Source organism: Hipposideros armiger, unplaced genomic scaffold (assembly GCF_001890085.2).
Source record: "Hipposideros armiger isolate ML-2016 unplaced genomic scaffold, ASM189008v1 scaffold_12, whole genome shotgun sequence".
Taxonomy (NCBI): Eukaryota; Metazoa; Chordata; class Mammalia; order Chiroptera; family Hipposideridae; genus Hipposideros; species Hipposideros armiger.
The window spans coordinates 5,828,776-5,842,154 of record NW_017731362.1 but is presented as its reverse complement, the minus strand read 5'-3'; the positions used below and the strand labels follow the sequence as shown (position 1 = coordinate 5,842,154).

At 37.3% G+C, this 13,379-nt stretch overlaps 1 protein-coding gene across 1 annotated transcript in view; it reads right to left on the bottom strand.

The window, feature by feature from the left end:
* The window catches only part of UNC13C (unc-13 homolog C), a 565,880-nt gene extending 552,721 nt beyond the window's left edge, over positions 1-13,159 (bottom strand). Inside the window, exon 1 of the mRNA XM_019664136.1 lies at positions 12,530-13,159. The gene's annotated coding sequence lies outside the window, so the exon portion shown is untranslated. The remainder of the gene's footprint in view (positions 1-12,529) is intronic.
* Positions 13,160-13,379: the final 220 nt, after the last annotated feature.

Here is a 13,379-nt window from a genome sequence, read left to right as displayed (position 1 = left end):
ACTGGCATCTATTCCAGATAAAACGTATAAAACAAGTGGGTTTGAGTGGCACACAAGGCAGACTGTAATGGATGCCAGGGTGTGATGCCTTCAGGACCAAGGCACTCACTCCCCTGAGTCAACCTCTAGGAATGACCCTCAGCTGAAGGTAGCCTTGGTTCCTACACTGGCACAGACATCAGTGCACAGCTTTTCCATACTGTCTCTGAATGCGCTCTAGGTTTTGACTTCCAAATTATGTAACTCCAGATCTACAAAATATATTATCTTTATTTCCACATCACAAGTAGCAGAGACAGCTAATGGGTAACAAAGAATAATAATAATAGTTGCCATGTAATATTTGCTTGCTCTGTTCCAGGTACTATACCCTGAGTATGGTAAAAATTATCTCATTTAATCATGGCAACAACTATATTATTCCTGTTGTAGAGAAAAAGCAACTGTGGCCTGGCACAATTAAGCATCTTGCTTAAGACCACAATTATAGAAAGTAGTAATGTGGATATCTGAATACAGGATAAGAAACTCCAAAGCCCTCATCTTATATCACTATATTATACAGATAACCTTCAAAGTAGGAAAAAAAATACATACTTATGTCAGGAAGAACATAATTGAATTTACACTATCTGTTACCCATTTAAACATACTATTGAATATACTAAATGTACATGTTTTAAATATTCTATTGAAAAAAGTCCTATATTGGTATACTGTATACAACTTAAGAAATCATTCTTGGTGGATCTTTATTAGAAGTTGCATCTCCAAGGCAGATTGTCCATCTCCCAGCTGTGTTCAAATATGGAACATAATTCTAAATCAAAGGATTTCTAACATCTGACGGAGCTCTCAGTCAGTTGGTCTGGGCCTTGGAGCTGAGGGGCACAGAAATGCCTGGCCCTGAGAATCCAACGTTTGTGAAGTAAATAAATTGTGTTCCCAACAATCTGGCCTTCTCTGTGGTCACCTTTTCTGCCCCACTTAATGATTCTTTTTTCCGCCTCAAGTATCCAATCATTCAGGCCTTACCTGGCCTACCACAATTTTCAGGAAAGAATCTGATGACTAAAGATGTTAATAATAGATGCAGCCTAACTTATTTACTTTTCTGGAATATTTAGAAGAATTTTAGTGTAGCAATTAAAGCATTAGAATTCTGGGGGGTGTGGGGGGGGAAGGATTAAGGTTGTTTTTGTTTTCTAAACATGAGAACTTCATGACCCTGAAATCTACCAAATAAACGAAAACTACTTTGCTACTCCTAACACACCCAGTTTACTTTCCTTTAAACTATTTTTTCCTTCTCCACAGGTTCAAACTTCACTAGCAGTAAAACTTAACTCCACCTGCACAATAAAAAAAGAAAGTACAAAGAAAATTTATAATTTTTGTAAGGGGCTGTGAGGTAGAAAACATATGTATATTTATCTCTACTGAAAAAAAATGTTAATAAATTTGAAAATTTTACCATATAACATTTAGGTGTGACTCCAACATGTCCTTTATACACAAATATAAGTAAGAGAATGAGACACAAAACAGGTATGTTTTAATAGAAAGAGGGATCCGAAAAATAGAATGGAGAATTAGGTTAAGGTAAGGAGACAGAGATATTCATAAGTTGTCATGGCTTGTTTACCTTTTGGACAAGCTGCCTTGTTCTTCCTTTATGAGTTCTTCCCTAATTAAGTAATCCCTACGTCATTACCCAGAATGACTGCGCCGTTCGTAATTTTTACAAGAGTCTAGTTATGCAACAGTGTAGGCAAGTTCATACTTAAAAAGAGGTTAGCAATGGGTTGATGCTTGCTTTACAAAGGCATTTAGCACAATTTTCTAGAAAACAAACAAAGTCAGCTTCCTAGAGAATTTAACATACAAGCTTAATACAAGCTTGCAGATATTTTGGAAACCCACATTGTGTATAAATTTATAAACACCTGAACACATAATCAGAAATAATCCTCCCTTCGGTTTGTATTTGGCTGTGTTTGTATTCAGCAGTAAAAAAAGAAGGGAAGAAAAGAAAGAAGGAAGGAAGGAAGGAAGGAAGGAAGGAAGGAAGGAAGAGAGGGAGGGAGGGAGGAAGAAAGGAGAAACAGGTTTTACATGTCATAATAAACAAAACACATAATCCTGTATTTGCCAAAGAAGAAATCTATACATTTAATAGAAAAACAGATGTAGCATGAGGAATTATAGTTTTAATTTAAGGCCATTGCCCTGCCTTGGTGTCTTTAGGAATTGTTTTGACTAATAATTTTTTTTTTAATTTTTATCCCTGAATTTCTTACCATGCTATTATTTCAGGCAGAAATCAAGAAAGCTTGCCTATTTTTTTAAACAGGTAAGCAGTACTTATTATTCAGAATTTGCTGACTGTTTTCCAAGATTATAATTGAGGTTGCATAACCCTGCCTTCATTGGTAATGCAAATTGAGCCACAGTATTCAGGTGAGAAATATCTGATCACAATTTGAAGGGTAGCTATTTATTTAACAAATTCCGAAATAGTGAACAATATGCTCACATTAGGGAAACAGCTCAGTTTACTCTGAGATGTTCTGCTCACACCATGCATGGCATCTCTCTGGCTTCTCTCCTAATAAGGCTATGTGTCCGTCCTTTGAAAGACAATTGTTTGTAATCCCAGTACCTTCATGGTGTTCTACACAGATCAGGTTACTAGGGAAGATGAAGAAGTGAAAGATGTATTTGGGAAAAATTGAACTAGATAGAAATTGGATTTGAATTCAAAAAAAAATATTTTAGATACATACAGTATGGAGATATCAACATTTTAGTCATTCACCCAACAAATATTTACTAAGCACCAGCTGTATTGTGACCTGCACAAGGTTTGGGGGATACAGTGGTGAACAAAACAGCAATAGTCCCTGCCCTCTGTAAGATAAGAACAAACAGAGAGATTTATTTAAACGAGTGACTTCAATAAATGACAGTATTTTCTTTCCAACCATTTCCACCAAAAAGTGACTCCTTGATGCCTATTCCATGAAATTCAGATCTACCAACAGTCCTACCCTCACCATATATATTCCCTGCTCTAGCCCAAGACATCTTTTTACCTCTTTGTTTGAATAGAATATGCTTTTATTGCCTCCTCACCAGACTACTATCATTGTTGCTGTATGACTCTTATAATTCATTCATTCCATTTGTAGTTCATATTTAGCCCATATTCGTTACTTTGGCAATCCCCCCCGCCACACACACACGCACGCGTACACACACACACACACACACACACACACACACACACACACCTTAATTCACTCCTTGTATAATAATTTGTGTTCATGTTTCCCTCCCCCAATAGGGGGAAGAGCTTTTGATGGGAGGTCCTCTTTTTATCCATTTTCACATTCCTCTGTAGAGCCTAGCAACGTACCCCAAATCGTCTTCAACATCAGCAAAACAGTTTGTTGCTTTCCACTCATATCAACATTATTTCCTTTTGCTCCACAAGCATTTTCTCTGCCTGGAATATTCTTTCTGACCAATCATTATGATCTACGTCATCCCCTTTCCTTTAATATACCAAGAAAAACCCTTTTAAGCACGCTTTTGTTATTAATAATGTTAAACATAGGAAACATCTGATTTATATCCTATCCCATCAGAACCACTTTAATTCTCCAGGATTTTTTTTCTCTGCAACTAAGATATCTAAGCATTTTACCAGTTTTGTAGTACAGAGAACAATGGCACAATCTTTTCCCCAAGGAGCTCACAGTCTAGTAAAGAACAGAAGAAAATGCAAGTACAGGCCCTGGAAATTCAGACCAGGCTAGATGGTGAGAGTGAGGGACGTCTGGACAGCCCAGGCTTTTGGCCTCTGCACAGATAACTACACATTACAACCACACAGACACATCTCACATGGAATTGAACTTGCTTTACTTCTCCTGCAAAGCTGCTCACAGTCCTGTAATTAACCCAGAAGGAATCCCCTAGACGCCACATGTTTTATAGCTAGTCTAATTAGGACAAAGCAGCAGCTCAAAATGCAGGATGTATACCTCTCCATCAGAAAGGTACAGGAGATGTCCCTCAGGCAGCCGAAGGCATGAAGCGAAACAGAAAGTGTAAACACAGTCACCTTGGTGTGCTGAGATTTCTCAAATGTGAATTTTGTTGACATGCTTCGAACCCAAGCTTGGTTTCTTCTGTTGTCTGTGACACTCCTGCCCCACCTTCTTCCATAGCCACCTGTCAGTAGTAATCTAAGCAAAATATAATTAAGATAAACCTGCTGGTAATTCAGAACTATGGGAAATGTACTGTCTTTCAGATATAAAGTTGATGCTCTAGTTTCTCTTCAGTAGGGTGCTAGCTTTGAATCACTTTTCTGGCAAAAAAAGATGGATTTTGCAAAAACAGTAATTGCTTTTCAATTCTTCTTTATGACCAATTGTTTTCCTCTTGCAAAATGATGTGCTGAGATCCAGGTCTGTGATCTTGGGTCAGAATATGTCCCTCAGTACTAATAATCAATCCATATAGGAGTTAACTTACTTTCAAAAGGTCATTTCTACTACCTCTCACACCAAATCAATAGACTTCTAATCACCCAGGCAGCCATCTCTCATTGCTAACACTGTGTTATTTAACTAAACAGAAAACGCTTATTTCTCCAAAATATCTACTTGTCAATTTCAAATAATTAGACAGTATTTAATAATGACCAGTTATGCTCACCATATTTTAATACTTGAAAATGGAGACAGCACAAAAGGGAATCCTTGAGAATATCCCATGCCATCATAATGAATATATTGTACTTGTACAATCATGCAGGTATATGACATTTCAACTTAATCTGTAAGTAGCATCATCACCTATAAATATCTATTACATTATCCTTGTTCTAAAGCTACCACCACAAATTAATTTATTATTAATATTTGAATTCCTAATAAATAGGAGTTTACAGTATTTCTCCATTTGATTTTACATGGCTTGGTTTTTTCACTCCATTAATATTCACAGATGTATAATAACATTGTCTTGTACTAAAATATGAACAGGCTTTGCTTTTTGGTATATTTTCATCTGGTATTAAGCAAAACAGTAAATTATTTGTCCTCTAGGAGTTTTAGATACTGAACTAAAAGATTATGTTCACAATAAAAAGTGAGATAATATGTGGATTAATTAAGAAACAATTGGCATCCAGAAATGGTAACTACTTTGACAAGTACTTTCTCAATGGTCATCTAATTTTTTATAATTCTAATTAAATTTGACATTTGAAATTTGTGTCACATCTAGTGGACTTTTTAAATTTTTTGCATTATAAAAAACATCATCTCCATTTTCATGAAAGGAAGCTTTATATTCCAAACACAACAATCAGCAAATACTATTTTGTGGGTAGGTCCTGAAGGGTAAACTACTAGAACCAACTATGAGATAAATTAACCAAGGCTTATAGTGTCAAGTGTCTTAAAAGGAAGGAAATATAACATCTAGAAACTCACAAGGAAAATCTACAAAGCCAAGCTCAAGTTCTCTCTCAGTAGATTCTAGAGTTGACCATATATTGCCTCAAGTAACTCATATTCCCTCCTCTTAACATTATTATTCAGGAACTTAGAAATTTCAAGCTCAACCAGGGAATTTAAGGAAGATTTTGCATTCACCCTTTCTTGGGAAACTGTCTGTAATCAGCTACCCTGCCTCCTATCTCGAAATAAACAGATGCTGTAAGAATTCCTTCTAGAAAACTACAAAACACCACCTAGGAATTCCCTGGATTTCTTTCCATGATTGTGATTATTGCTGATCCACTGGGAACTACAATAGATGCTGTGAAGCAGAAGCCAGGGTGGTAAAACCCAATAATGTGGACACAACTTGGATATGCTATAGGACTACATAGAAAAGAGTTAAGCCACAATCTACATTATCAGCTAAAGTTAAAAGGGGAAGATTTAGATCAAAGGAAGAGAGGGAGGATATGGGATACAGAGCTAGTGAGGCAAGTATTGTTTCTAGAAACACCAAACTGAAAAAGTTGTATTTAGTCTCAAAACCCCTGATCAAAAACAGGAAGACAAGTCCATACCAAAATGACATAGACCTATATTGTGACCTGATTCTGACCTAGCTAGTAGTCAGGCAGCTCCCCTGTTGTTAATTGTACATCTTCCAGCCCTCTGAAGCGCCACTTCGCCTGCCTTTCAGTGGTTGTGTTCATCGGCTGCGTGGGCACTAGGTCCTGACATTTCCCACAGATACTGAGTGCTTCCTAAAGTCAGAGCTCTGAACAATGAAAATAAGTCAGGGTCACTGGTCATACTTAATTTCTCTTCTTTCTCCCAGGAGCATTTTACAGTGGCATATTCTTCATGAAACCCATAGCAACACTAATATAGAAAATCATTAAAGTGTCTTACCTCAGAATACTATGAAAACACACTTAAGAATATTAGAATATCAGGGCCCCTGATTTCATCTAAAATAAGGTGTCCAAAGCTATTTCAGTTTGTTCTAAAATGTATTTGCTGAGGAGATTGCTATCTTAAGTCACAGTAGAGGTCTGAGTATTTCCTTCTTTTTCCTTTTTGTTATTTCCTATTTTGTATATCAGTCTGTCTCTTTCCCTAACTAGTCTTTTCCTCTAATAACATAATATTATAGAATTCAAATTAAATATAAAAGCAAACAAACGTACTGAGCATTCACTGTCTATACACAAGATAATGAGAAATATAAACATAACTACAATTAATAATAGCCAGCACTCTTTGGGCACTTAATCTACATTATTTCATTTAATCCTCACGAACACTCCGTGAAGCAATGCTTTTTATGGTGCCATTATTTTTGAGTTCAGAAGTTAAGATGCAGAAATTTTAAGCAACTTGCCAAAATTTAAACAGATACTTAATGGGTTTATAGTCTTGCTAGGAATTTTTTAAGTTACTGAAACAATAAAGGTTTAAACTATAGGTCAATACCAGAGGAGAAATCTCACAAGAAAGTACATAATGTGTTAGTAAATTAATTGTACAAATAACTCAGCGTTATAGAATTGTATAAAATTTCAGCATTTGGAAACTATGAGCAATCTATTTAATTGGGGCAGAGATTGGGTATGGAACTAGAATAAGGTAAAGCTAGAAAGGCAGTCTGAGATCTGGTTTACAAGGTGTTTTTTGCCACATTAAGTAGTTTGAGATTTATTTCATATACAATGTGGTGTCCTTGAAAGTTTTTGAGCAGGGAGTGACATGTGCCATGATCAACACACTTTTAGGACAATGGATTAGGCAGTAGTATGCAGAACAGATGCTCAGAAGACAGGCTCATAACAGATGAACCAATCGGAAGATGAGAGCAGAATGTTAGTCATAGTGATAAGAACTTGAACTAAGGTGGTGCTCATAGGAGGAGGCATGAAAGCATGGCTGGAAAAAATGTATAAAACAGAAAACTAGATTTGGTGAGACATGAACAGGGGTCATGAGGAAGCATAAGGTGGTGAGGATGACTTGAGATTTGAGCCTGAGAGACTGAGAAAATAAGAAAAAAGGGAGTTGTTTGGGGAAAACTAAAGGAATTTAATCTCTTGACTTCACTGAGATATGTAATGTCAGTCCCCCTCAATGAGCATAGACAGAGTATCAAGAGAATTGCTTCCACTTGAGGCTTAATGGAGGCAAACAATTGATGTATGTATGTATCTGTTGTAATTTGTTGTATTTATCAAACTTGATATGTCATATCATTTACTGTTTTAAAAAATATGTTCTTCACTTACTCTCTAGCAATATTGTGACATTTTATTTTGTATTTAGCACAACGAAAATCCTACGGATTACTTCCTAAGAAGTAACTAGAATTAAATTTTAATTTATATATATATGAAATTAATCTATATATTTTGCTTCTTGACAACTGTCTTTGAAATTAGGAAGGAAATATGAATTTTCTTAGGTTTGAGAAGCTTCCCTACTGAAGTTTGTCCCTTCAGCCATGAGAGAGCCTACAATCCCCTTCTTCCTAGCATGTTCTTATGAGTATGCCCATCCAGAAGGAAAGACAGCTGGAAGGAAAGAGAGTAAATCTATTCAAATTTCTAAGTAGAGTACACACATACATATACTTTGTTTTTTAAAAGTTCTCAATAAAACTGTTCTATGGAATGATTATTATAAAATGAGTAGCTAATTACCCAAACATCATTTGTTTCTTGTAACAAAATTTCAATATCTATCAAAGATGCAGCAAATGTGTATGACTCACAAATACAGGGTTTTATACAAAATATGCAGTTAACATGGAATATGATTAAGCCAACACTTATTGTCTAGTTGTGCAAAGGAAAACAAATTGACACATTTTTAAAAAGTTCTAAAAGGATTAATACTGCTTCTTCAGCTTATCAGGCAGGAAAATGATATTTATCAACCACTAGACTCAGGAGAAGCAAATCAGAGTCAAGCAGTTCTATAGTGACATTTCAAATGGAGTCAACCCTATAGAGCCTACATTATGTAGATTTTATAGAATTTCAGAGTCTGAGAACTAGAAGGGGTTTTCATGAGCATCAAACAAATAATCTTCTTTTACAGATAGGAAACCAATGCTTAAAAAATGACAGTCCAAGTTTATCCAGCCAATTGGAGGCTGGGCCAATATTTGACTAATTCCATTATTTTCTGCTAGGTAGCAAAAGCAATGGACTCTTGTTGGACTGTGTGCATTGATCATCTATTTTTTACCTCATTGGCAATTTTTACTAAATAGCTCTCATTGATAAAAATAATAATAATAAGCAATAATAATAAACAATGACTTGATTCAAAAAACATTTGTTCTTCCTCCAGATTTTCTACAATCAGGTCAACAGTGTCCCCTCTCTCAGAAACATGCCTCTGTGATCGTGTCCGAATCATCAGTTCTTCCAACTTGTAGAATAGAAATAGTCATCCCTGTCAGATAGCTACTTTTTGTCTTTTCTTTTCTTTCCCTTAGGTTTAATATGCCTGGAAAAGCTACTTCTAGAGTATATTATTTCAACTTATAAAATACCCGAAGCAAAATATTTTCATGCAAAACATTTTTGTCTATCAAGAAAATATATTGCACCCAGATTCTCAAGATCCAGAATGCTCAGAAACACAGTATGTTTTTACCCTGAACATAGGACTTGGGCCAATGGGGACTGGCAGTTGGGAATACAGACAGGCTGAAGGTGGAGTTGTAATGGCCTCACAGAGACAAGAAAATATTTGAGAGGGAAACCCATATTCAATGATTACTCTTTTTTAGTACTTGAAAAACTCTGAGTACAATTTATAATGTGGAGTTTCTACCTTACTAACCAGCATGCATTTCCACATAATATTTTCTTAACTTCCTATGTAGGAAAAATAATATAAAACTCCTATATCAAGATTATAATAATTTCTATGTGCTGAAGCTAAACTGTACAATATACTTATAACGTGCAAGACACAGGAAACATTTATGCGTCCTGGATCACAGCCATTTTCACAAGAGCAAGAGAAATGATTCAGCGTGTCTTCATTTCTACTTCTCTGGAGGACTTTTGATCTAGAAGTTAGATCTGACCTCCATGTGCCTTAAAAGACTACAAGTGGAGCAAACAACGGTGTGACATATCTCTACAGGGGTTGCAGAACCGGGTGCTCCGTTTGCTACATGCTCCAAAGCTACAGACTGAGGGAGCTATTAATAAACCCCCTCCCCTTTTTTAAGCTGGAAGGGAACTGGAGCCTAACCATTCAAGCACAGACAACTCAAGATCCAGAAAGGGTCTATAATAGCAACAACAACAAAATATGCAAATTTAATTCCTTAACTCTGCAATTATTACTTGAATGATATTAATTTAAATGTATGATATCAAATAAGTTAACATTAGGTTCAAACCATAGTTAGAAAGTGGATTTCTATTTTTAAAAGTGCATTTCAGAAACAAATTTGGCATGTATTTAACATTTCTAAAATTTCCAGCTGAAAGCAGAAATATCTTTTCTCAGCTGGGAAAGTGAGTCCCATGTTTCAAAAGTGCTGGAGAAAGTCTTTCTGTAGCAAAGACTATGGGATGGAAAGAATGAATAACAGAAGCTGACAGTATTAAAACTGGAAGACAAGGTACAGGTGGCACAGTGTCTCAGAGAACTCACAAAAGGGCACATGCTTTGCATTAGCCGAGATAGTCAACAGAAATGAAAGTGCCTGGAGCACTGGGAAAAGAGAATATCATGCCAGAAGTGTGCTGATATTCAGAATCACAGATTTGCCCTAAATCAGCAGAGGCAAGAACATTCCCTTCTCCGAGACCCTTACTTACACACTTACACACACACACACACACACACACACACACACACACACACACACGCACACGCACGCGCACACATGCACAGATTTGTCTTTGAAAGGGGAATCACTGCAGTTGTCACCTGTTTTCAATGATCTATGGGTTCTTAAGCAAGTGGTTCTGTGCACCACACATTTCATTGCTTCTAGTGTAAATACATACTAGCAACCATAGAAAGGTGTTCGATGGCCTAGGTAGGGAAATAGTTTACTTTTTTAATAGTAAGCACATGGAAAGTGAATCCTCTAGGCTTATCTAACATGTTTACCTCATATCCCACCTGGGCATGGATTTATCCAAGCACAAGGTGATGACAATTTCTGGAAGAAGATTCCAGATCTGTGTGATGGAAGTCTAACAGCAAATAATCAAATGCTAGGAATAAACCCACACCTGCTTAACCACTTTCAAATTCAAGTCTACAATTCTGTTGAAATTACTTTCTCAATAGAATTTCCCTGTGGTTTGAAAAGATAACTTTGTATATGAGAGTTTCAAATATTCTTTAAAATAATCTTAGGTCCGTTCATTCATTAGTTTGAAAAACAGCCACTTAGTGGATTCAGTAAAATACCATTGTATCATTGCTATAGTGCTTCATATACAGATAGTATAACACTCCTTGTACAAGATGTCAACACACAAGAAATACACAATGTTTTCCACACCCTACTAATGAATGTAAACTCTTTGCCCATCCTCCAAATCATCCTTTTGGCCCAGGAATTGCTTGTAGTTACTTATATTGTGACATTGTTGTTATTATAGCAAGGTGTGGAATTTTGAAAAAACTGATGTCCTGATTTTGTTGTATGGCCTACCTCAGTGCTCCGGGTCGCTAACCATTTGGTAAAATACAAGTTTTAGTTTCAAAAGAGCAAGGTAGTGATTTACTTTACAGTGTTCACAAGTTATCATTTAAATCCTATTTACCTGTATTCCATTACTTTTTTGGACTTTTAAATCATAAGATAAAAAGACCAACAATAATGAAAAGTCAGGGCCGAGGAGCTTTGGTATTCATTCTTTGTATTAGTGAACCACTTTTTAAAAACAAAAATCTATGAAATACTTTGATATATACAAAAATGTAGCAAACTTTCTCATTCTCTTATTTCTCCCTTCCTGCAAAGCTCATTTAATTTCAGTACATGTATGTTTAATTTATTGCCACTTTTATGAAAATAATGTATTGAAGTGTAAAAGATAGCAAGATTATTTTTAAAGTACTACATTTATTATCAATTCAAAAATGAGACAAACTTATCTTCTTAGCTTTTTAAAGAAATGCAGAGTATTTCTAAAAATTCATTTTTATGTGTTACCCACCCACCTCTTTCCTTTTTCTCTTTAAAAACCTAATAAGGAAAACTGACTTTAAGCTTTGTCATCTAGCCTAGGTCCTAAAGACAGCCAACATTACTATCGTTCCCATATCTGTCTTTCTCTTTATTATACAAGTATATCGATGATGTAATTGCAGAAGTTAGGGTTCACTCAAGCTGTTGGAGCAACGGGATTTTTTTTTTCTGACTGCCTCCTTAGGTATCATAGAACAATTGTAAAAGAACCAATTACACGATTTAAGCAATTCATCTCTTGAAAGCAAATCTGCATGATCTTCTTCATCTTAAAGGACTGATCCAGAGGGCGAAATGCAGAACCATTGGGGAAGCTCAATTTGCTCCTGACTGGAGGCTGAACTGGAAAAACACTTGGAAGACACAGTGATAGTGTATGACATCTTGGCTTTTAACCCTTTCCTAGCAGCCCTTAACTTTTCTTTTTCTGTTTGACTCTAATTCCCACCCCAACCCTCCCCAAATCCCAAGGGATTGGGAATTTTCCTATCCTTTTATCCCAGCTCTGTTTGTCCATAAACAGATATTCCCCTGAAAGTTGAGTGGAAACAAAGCAATTATTTATCATTCTGCATTCTGCACGGACCGAGAAGTCCGTGATTCTTAACAGAACCATCCATATTCTAAACATAGGACAGCTGAGCGTTTACGAATGCATCAAGTACACTAGGAGAACCCCATGGTTGTGATTCAAAGTGCAAGCAAAAAGAATCAACAAGAAAAGGCAGACACAAGAATTACATGCAGATGAGGCAGCTCATACCGGGAAAAGAGAACATACCTGAGGGATTCTCCTTTTTAAAAAATTGCACACACCAGCTTGGCTGTTCCTCCCCTCCTTTTGGGGTGTATGTGCTTTCCTTTCAGGAATACCACTCGCGATCACGTTTCTAGTCTCGTTTCCTTTATGCAGCCACCAAGAGTTAGAGCAGGAGCGGAGGCTGCGTCCCAGCGATCAGACTCAAGTGCAGTCAGGCATGCCTGTGGTCTACAACGGTGTCTGTTCTTGTCAGTTCTATCGTGCTCCCTGGGCAGCCTGCAAAGCAATTCTACAACTTAGCTGCTGGCACGAAACTGCCTTTCCCTCTCCTCCCTGCCAAATGCCCTCGGCAGCTCATTTCTCATCCCGATCTCTAAGAAAGCAAAATGGGCTGTCTTCCGTGCGTTGACCAGCGCCAGGGCTCATCAACAATTGAGGGTGAAGAGCAGCGCCGCTGAGTGCGTGCAGGGAACTTCCCATAGCGCGGCCGCGGCTTTGGGGAATGCAGCACTGACGCTGCGATCGCCGGCCTCCTCTGCCCAGAGCACCTCGGCTCCCTCTGCTGCGACCGCAACTGCTGCACAGAGCAGCTCCTCCAGGCTGAGCTACATACAGCCCTTGCTCACAGAAGATGCACTGTGGTCGCTGCCAGGTGTGGCCCTCACCACCGCACTGACAAGTAACTGTGTGAGGCGCAACCTCACCGCCGGGGAAGACGCCTGGATGCCGGGAGCTTCCTCAGCCTAATTTCCCCTTTATCACCAAGTGATGAGTTAGGGCACGATCCTATGGCCAATTCCACTCGCCGCGTTTGCATCCCCTAGGATAACATGGACTATGTAACAATTACTAGTTTAGATGTAGTTGGCTA